General features: G+C 39.5%; 1 protein-coding gene across 1 annotated transcript in view; it reads left to right on the top strand.

The window, feature by feature from the left end:
- The first annotated feature begins 677 nt into the window (after window positions 1-677).
- The window catches only part of robo1 (roundabout, axon guidance receptor, homolog 1 (Drosophila)), a 276,461-nt gene continuing 268,511 nt past the window's right edge, over window positions 678-8,627 (top strand). Inside the window, exon 1 of the mRNA XM_086035532.1 lies at window positions 678-965. The gene's annotated coding sequence lies outside the window, so the exon portion shown is untranslated. The remainder of the gene's footprint in view (window positions 966-8,627) is intronic.

Below are 8,627 nucleotides of genomic sequence, written 5' to 3'. Positions count from 1 at the left end.
CCAGTCCTCCTTAGCAGTAGTTGGCGCTATACTGCGGCAGTTTGACACATCGGCAAGTCATCTGCGTCAGAAAGAAAGGTCTTTGTTCAGAATTATCTGTCATTGTGTTCATTGAAACTTTATACATTAACTATAATTATCAGTATCGGTAAGTACTCCAAGAGCGAATACGGGTATTGGTCTGAAAAAAGTGATATATATATATATATATATATATATATATATATATATATATATATATATATATATATATATATATATATATATATATATATATATATTCGATATCATTTTATACAATACTACAGAAAAAGTTATTTTACAAAAATGTTAATTGACAACAATAATAAGTAAAATTGACAAAAATGGACATAAATGCAAGTAGTCCCAATTAAAAATGATAAATACTGTATTTTTAACAATACATATAAAAAAGATTGAAAGCACTTCTGTATATTACTACTTCAACTATTTATGATGATGATGATGAATTGTGCATATATCGGTTTTTTTTTTTTTTAAGAAGCAAGTTGTAGTACGTGTTGTCCACTCGCCGCTTTAGGACCCAGCAGGGCGGATGACGTTTCCTCTGCCTGCAGGGCGATTCGAGCGCGCAGGCTCAGCTGCTGCTGCTGCTTCTTCTCCTCTCCACCTCCACCACTGCCACTGCCGCACACTGTCAGACACACAGCCCGGGATCCTCTCTCCTCCCCCTCCTTCTTTTCCTTTCTTTTTATTTGAGTTCACCTCCCTGTAAGGATACGTCCCGTGTGTCATCACGGAGCGCGCGTGGGGATACACAAGCACCACACCGGGAAGATTGCGCATTACCCTGCGTCCTCATCCTCCAAATTATTTCAAATTACCTTTTCGGGTGCGAGCATGTGCGAAGACGATAAGAAAAGTTTCCCGGCTATGGATGAGGTGGCTTTGTGAACAAGGCGGACACAGTGCGTTTTGGACAGGTGAGTGCATGCGCCTTTTTACGCACTTTCGACTGCTGGAGTATCGATACACAGTTAGCCACACGAGCGGCTGCATGTGCTTCAGTGTACGTGCTTGCTTGTTTGACAGGTCGCTACATGTGCATGTTGAGTTGATGTTGAGTGGATAGACGGACGCGTTTGACTGACAGGTCGCTCCGAGCGCTCTCCGTGGTGCTGAAAGTTTCCCACGCGAGTGCATGAAAAAAGAAGGCTTTGCAGATGTCTCCTGGCGTTTCTCGTCACTTCTTTCTTACAGTATTTATATTTGCAGATGTACCTAATATCTTGACTCTTTGTTCTGACGTGTAGACTATGAATTGAAGTAGCGGCAATTAGCGTTGCACGTTGAACAACAAATTGAATTCATGGAAAAATGTGTCGAAATGTTTACGTGTACAGCAATAGTTCAATTAATGTTATGAAAAGATTTGGTGAAAAAATGCTTGTAACATCGATGAAAGTGAAGACATTTTTCAATTTCGCTTAAGATTTGCCCACAAAATGGTATGGTGGGTATGATCTGAGTGTGACATCTGTGAGACGAGTATAACTAAAACAAACAAACTTTTTTTTTTAGTTTATTTATGTGCCCGCAGGCTACCAGCGATTTAAAAAAATTTTTTTTTTTACTAAATTTAGTTACGAGATTTCCAAGATGCGAGCTGTCATTGTGCTGATTTTCTACTGAGGCTCAAGATGGTAAATGTCACTCCCAGATTAAGTTTAGTAAATATAACTGAGATTAATTGTTTATTTGTATATTTAAAAGAAGTAAATATCATTCCCTTATGAGGGCCCGCTAGCTAAATGCTTACATATAATGGAAAATGTCATTGATATGCTAACATAGCATCAACAGATTTTTTAGCACAAACAGTGGAGCAACACATGTAGACAGAATATATAACAAAACTCAAATACGTTTTTCTCTACAATGCATGCCAAATAGTACAGCGTTTGACTTAGTCTCAGTAAAAGTAGTAAGACGACCTTCATTTATCTGCATGATCGTATTATACTGCCATCTGTTGGCCAAGGCGGGCACACCAGAGGGAGCAGCACAATGAAATGAATTACATCATTAAATCATAATGCACAAACTGAGTAAGTTATTACTTTTTAAAAAAGTACAATAGAGTCCTTTACGTACATCCTTTTTTTCCTCTGGAAATTTCTTTATTAGTCATTCTTTTGTTTGGTTTCCACTTAAAACAAACTCAATCTATTTCCCCCACCCCATCTTCTAGAATTTGATCCTATGATTTACTTTACCATGACCAAATCCTTGAATTGGATTCACCAAATTGGATGACGTTGATGAAAATGTAAGCCCTCAAAACTCGGTTCCACAGGAGAATTTCTGGAAATTGAAGAAAACTTCCACTTTTGTCACCCGGGGTCCGGTCACACCTCGCTGCCTGGTCGGTTGTCTGGAGAAAGCTCCCTAATCCGGAGAGCCGCTGTGATGATGCGCCTTCACGGCACATTTGGACGCGGGCGGAGGGTAGGTGGGGCTGGTTTATAATGGGGTGCTTATCGGCAAAAAACTCACAAGTTAGTGTGTGGTAGCCTAAAGGCGGAACATTAATAGATTTCCATCTTACAGGATTAGTGAATATTTGGCAAAAAAAAATATAGGGCAGCAGGCAGACGCTGAGTAAGACATGAATACCAGCGTCTCCCTCAAGGGCTCCACTAGAATTCCGAGTCTTTAAGCCTCCTGTCACAGGAAATAGTAATAATGTTCCTGGGTCAATCTGACCAAGGCAGTGTTTGATTATTCAAAAGTGTTAGAACCCAAAATATTTTATCTAATGTAGCTCACTAAGCAAAAATTCATTTGCCCCTCTGTTTCCATTAATTTCTCAGGAACTCCAATGTTGCACCTGCATGGGTCAATGTGACCCGCTGCATGTTTAATTATTCATAAGTGTTCAAAACCATTACTTTTGTGTGATGCTCATTTAGACACTCCTGTTCTTTTTTATTCTCAGACATAGCAATAATGTTCCTGGTTCAAATTGACCTGGGTAGTGTTTGAAAGTGTTTGATTACAAAAAAAAGGTTTTGTGTAAACCTTTTAACTAACAATGGAAAAAATTGACCCTCCCGTTCTGCACATTAGACAGATATAGTCATAATCTAAAAGTGTTAGAAACAAGAACAATTTGGATAATACTTCTATCGCCAACAAAATATGACATTTTGATCCTCCTGTTCTGTTGTATAGTAATAATTAGGGATGTAACAATGAATTGAAAGTCAATTCAAAATCTGTTTGAAATGCTTAAAATATGCATCGATGTAAAAAAATAAAAGCATCTATTCACAACGCCATGTTAACCATAGCCGCTTTCTCATGTCTCTGCTGTAAACAAACTGCATACGCACATTGCGTAAATTACTCGACACTAGAGCTGTCAAGGTTAGATTACTAACATGACAAGGTCAACGATCAAAATTGTCGACAATTTTAATAGTCGACGCGTCGTTTATTTGTATATCAAATTATTTTCCTTATGTTTTCCTCTCGAAAATGCCTCAGCTTCAGAAAACAGGTGAGCAACGATTGGTCGTTATCTGAGCCCTGAGAGTCTGTGATGTCATTTTCAGTCGACAGAAGTGACAAAATGGCCGCCCGCCGAGATGGCTAAAAATGAGGGGATGTGCTGCTTAAGTCATATTTCATATTAATCATATTGCCTTGTTTCAACTAGTGGGCCTGCGTAGAACATATTCTTGAAAAAAATATGTTTGGGTTGACTTCCGCTTTCATTATCGAATATGTTAGAAACTAAAACATTTTGAGGAACAGTGCTCACTCTCTTTTTGTGACAGAAGAATAACTTGACGTGTGTATTCTCGTGCGTTATGTTCATTAACGGCTCCTGTTTTTGCCATCTTTACGCTCGTCAACAAGATATCAATACCATGTGCTGTTTGGAACTAAATACAATTGTACTGTAGCCGTGCGTCGTTTTCTTTGAATTTAATCCTTGTTTGAGAAGGATTGAATGGATTATTTTAACACAGAGCCAGCGGAAACAAGCCAGCTAACAGGGATATATATATATATTTTTTTTTTAAACTTTGTTTTGCTTTCCAGCAAACCTTACTATCAGGGCCACCTAGCCTACTTATAACATCCTTATCAGAAAACACAAAATATTAGTTGTTGTTGTATGTTTTTATGAGGGACTGGCAATACAAAATAGCTAGCTAGTCTAACCTCCAAGTTCCTCATCATCCACTCCATCAGGGAGGATGCTACCTGATGTTTTGAGAGCAGATGGAATTAATGGAATAGCGGTTTTCTTTTTTATTTTGGAGAAAGGTCTAGGCCAATTCTGGTTTGAAAACAATCAAACAAACAAACACTAACTATGGCCAGAAGATGGCAGCATCGGGTCTCTTTTGGATAAGATTGTATGAAAAATATGCTTATTGCCTGTGAACATGCCGGCTCTCTGGAAACTCTTACAAGCAGCTTGCAATTGATCAAAGTGTTTCTCATGTTAGATCGATTACAAAGAGTGTCACAAAAGACAAAAACGATGACTGGGATTATTTGAAACTAGAAGTGGATACAATGATGTAATGTACACATGTACAAACACACGTAAACACACACACACCCACGCACACAAGCATGCCTGGCACAATGCACGCACTCACACTACTAAATACTACTATTACTAAATAGCGTGCAAATAATTTGTAACATTTGTCAAATGTAAAATTGTTGCACTGGTGATTCATTGTAAATATATTTTACCATTAGAAGCACATTCATTGTTGCTGTTGGTATTTTATAGCAGAAAAGGATTGAAAGTTTGAGGAGTCACTAAAACGAAAATTTTTAGCATCAAAGTCAAAAATTGTCATTGTTGTGCATAAAATATATTTAAAGACAATATTTTTTAACCATGTTTTACCATGTGTTCTGTGATATTGCACTATCCCCCTTCAAATAAAGTAATCTGAATCTGAAGAATAGAGTATACTCTTTCATTTGGTTGTTAAGGCGCGCTTAGGATCCTTTAGTTTTCTCAAAAATTGACAATGTGCCTTATCAGTTGTGCTTTGTGAATGGATTAGGAATTAAAGTTGAATAAAGTTTGACTCGTTTGCTGTGCTAGTTTGATGCTCATAAAGTGCAGTAATGCATATACCATATAACCATATAACTCAGTCCGTGAGATATGCTAGTCGCAAGTAACTGTAGCTTAAAATCGCGTATTGACGCATTTTCACCAATTCACTCACTAATTCAAGATATTTTTAGGGTGAATCAATTACTTGTGTCAGTTTACTGTCCGATTGTTTTGTTTTTTTCATAATTTTGTATTACTTTCAAATGGGTCGATTTGACCCGCAGCATAACAGGAGGTTTAATGGCAAAGATGAACGACAAATCCCTGCTGCCTTTTATTCCCCTAGCACAAAGCCCATGTTGCAACAATAGTACCTTGTCAAGGCTGAGAATGACAGAGGAAGTCACTCAAGATGTCTAAACGCCCGCAGGCTACCAGCGATTGATTCCTCTTTTATTGTTTCTATCACTGTCCTGCCACCATTTTTGATTGAAAACCCGGCCGCCGTTTCCCCTCGTGGAGCCCTCTGGCCCCCGACTGCGAGGTCGGGAAGCAACCCGCCGCCGGCTTGTCGCCATCATTCCCGCATGACACGCTATTATTACCGTCTGGAAATGGTGTGTCAGTCACCCGTGCGGGCGAGTCAATTAGTCACATCTGCGGGGAATCCGGAGAGCGTTTCCTGGCAGGTAGACACGGCATTGAAGCGGATTAGCATGTGTTACTGCGAGTTTCAATTCCCGGTGCAGGAATGATGTGACACAGTCAGACGAGAGACCTTTTCACCGTGATGTCACAAGTTCGATGAGATGGAGCTGTCACTAGTAAACAAACAAACTCAAGATTCGTGTTGGTCTCGACACCGGTCAGAAGACAAAGACATTTGTACCCGGTCTTGTCTCAGTCTTAGACAGGGTGGACTCTGGATTTTTGATAAAGACCAGTCGAGACCAGGCCAGTACAACTGTGATCAGTGAGACTGCTTTCCCGGTGTCGCCTGGACTGCCACGCTCCTTGCAAACTCATCAGTAATTTTGTCTTCCAAGATAATATGGAGTTCATTTGCCAAGCGACATGTAATCAGAAACACTCTGCAACGTGCAAATTATGTGGTGCACTGCTTACAGAAACCACTGGCACAACGTTTGTCCAGGTCTTTTTTTTTGGTGTGATTTTCCTTTGGTATATACAGACTTTGTCTTGTCTCTGTCTCGACCTCCAAAAGTCCTAGTCTTGTCTCGGTCTTGATACTCTTTTAGTCTCAATAATGTCCTGGTCTCAGTTTGTGTGGTCTTGACTACAACACTACCTTCGTGTTGATGCTTTCAGCATTCAGAAGCTTAATGCTAAAGAGCACAGCATGTAAAGTGAGACTTTTAATCGCTTGGTATTTCTTAATTTTGGAAAACAATTGCAGCACTTTTCCGCAACACCACATCGCCCCAATTGTTACTACTCTACAATTTTAATGCCAATTTGTCATGCAGCGCAATGCACACTGAGGACTACTGCTGAGAGACGAGTGTTAGCGAGAAGTGGCACACGGAGAGTCAGATACTGGGAAACTAAAGTCGGCGATCAAAAGACGGCAGCTTAAGAATTCTCAGGGAAGTTCCTCAAGGAGACACGGTGTTACATAAATCAAAGGGACAGACAGAGTGCTGCACTTTACGTAAAGATTAAGTCCCCGGAGGATCACTTGACAAAAAGTATAATGCTGTGAAATGCGTGGAGGGGAATATTTTTAAGGTCATTTCTTGGTGTTGGAGCGGAAATAACCATTGGAAAGTATCATTCCCCTGCGTACAGTTCAGTTATATTTAACTTTTTGAACATTTACATTTAATGTTTAAAAAGTTTTTGTTTTTAAACATTTATCCTACGCATAAGGGCTGTGCACGATTCGGTGATGACATGAATTGAATCGCATATTGGCCCTTGAAAACGAACGCCAAGTCAGAATATTCCCATTCGAGTCAGGGTGTGTCAGAGATGACTTTTTGGATAATCCTTAAGTCTCTGTATGTGACAGATACACGTGGGGAGTGCACATGTGTGAAAGCTACACTCACAGTTCTTTCGAGCAAATGCGCAAAAGTAGTTATGGGAATATTTGGCCGGCTAACGCCTCGCTGTTGGCCGGCTAACGCTGTGCTAGCAAACGAAAGGGAGTTTTCGACGTAGGGCGTCGGACCTGAGAGATTAACTAGTTTAGCACTCTCTAGGATGAGGCTAGTAGCAACCTAGATAGATTTAAAATGGGACCAAAGACAAAAAAATATATAATTTGTTCTGCCATTGGCCAGGGTAGAACACAGTATCTGTGTCGTTAAATTAAGTTATTTTAAACGGAAAAGATGAACCTTAATGTGTGCAGACGTGTGTGTGTGTGTGTGTGTAGGCAACATTCCAATGTACAGTACTTGAATGAGATAAGTGAATATGGCTTTATTAACAATATCAAGATAAAATGCTATACAAGTGCACTCAATTTACCAATTTTGTTCAAGTTGTATTTAAATTTTTTTTTGAGTTGATTAGGTCATTTGGTGACTAATGTCAATACAAATCTGATCTTTGGTGCGAGCTCTGAAACTGGTTGTAGAACATTTGCATCCGGCACCATTGCATCCAATTAATATGAAATTCAGCACACATGTTCATCATGACAAGATGCATAAAAATCCATATAGAATCTTTGCAGGGAATCGTGCAGTGACCATTTTGATTTGAAGACCTTGTTTGTCAGGTGTTAGGGCCATTTCTACTGATCGAACTTGAGCAAACACTTCTTATATGATTCTTCCACTTACCACCAAACTTGAGTATGGTATATTAAACTGATGAGTGACGACAGTACATTGTGATTGTTTGCATGACAGTTTGGCGGTAATGTTTGATGATTTGCCATGAAATACAAAACTCTCATACATTCCAACCCCTGCTACCTACCTCAGCTTGTATTTAGTGTAACTTTGCCTTACTCCTATTTACTGCGGCTGAGCCTCTGTGATAGATGCCCCCAATCCTTTTTGTTTCACACACCTGCTGTCAGCTGCCTCAGGCCCTTTGAATCCGTTGATATACTCCTCCCGAGACCATCAGCAGGCACAGCATGGAGCTGCCTTACTTACTGCATTTAAATTGTCCATTGTTCATAATAAATCTGCTCTCTTCCATGGTAAACTCTGCTTGCATTGTGTAATCCCATCAAAAGAAATGCTAGTGATCCTAGCGTTAGAGCTTTCCTGTAAAAACTACAGAGTGCTTTGGGAACATTTGAGGAGAACAACAAGGAAAAACACAACGTGGATTTGTTACATAAAATAGCATATTTTATATTATTTATATTTTATTTATTTACCAATATTTTTATTGGTTCCCGGCGTGAGATCGACCAATGAGAGCACGAGTGGATTCATTCAGCCTCACCCAGCATTTTCCCTTGTTGTGTGTAGCCAGTCTCGCCCACGCTAATAAACGAATGTCACTTTTGAACAACGTTCTGTTTTGAAACTCATAACGTTATTCAAATGTGCCATTCAGT

Source organism: Filicampus tigris, chromosome 7, assembly GCF_054856515.1.
Source record: "Filicampus tigris isolate MCC_2025a chromosome 7, RoL_Ftig_1.0, whole genome shotgun sequence".
NCBI lineage: Eukaryota > Metazoa > Chordata > Actinopteri > Syngnathiformes > Syngnathidae > Filicampus > Filicampus tigris.
Note: the sequence above shows the minus strand (reverse complement) of the source record. Positions and strands in the feature narration are given on the sequence as shown.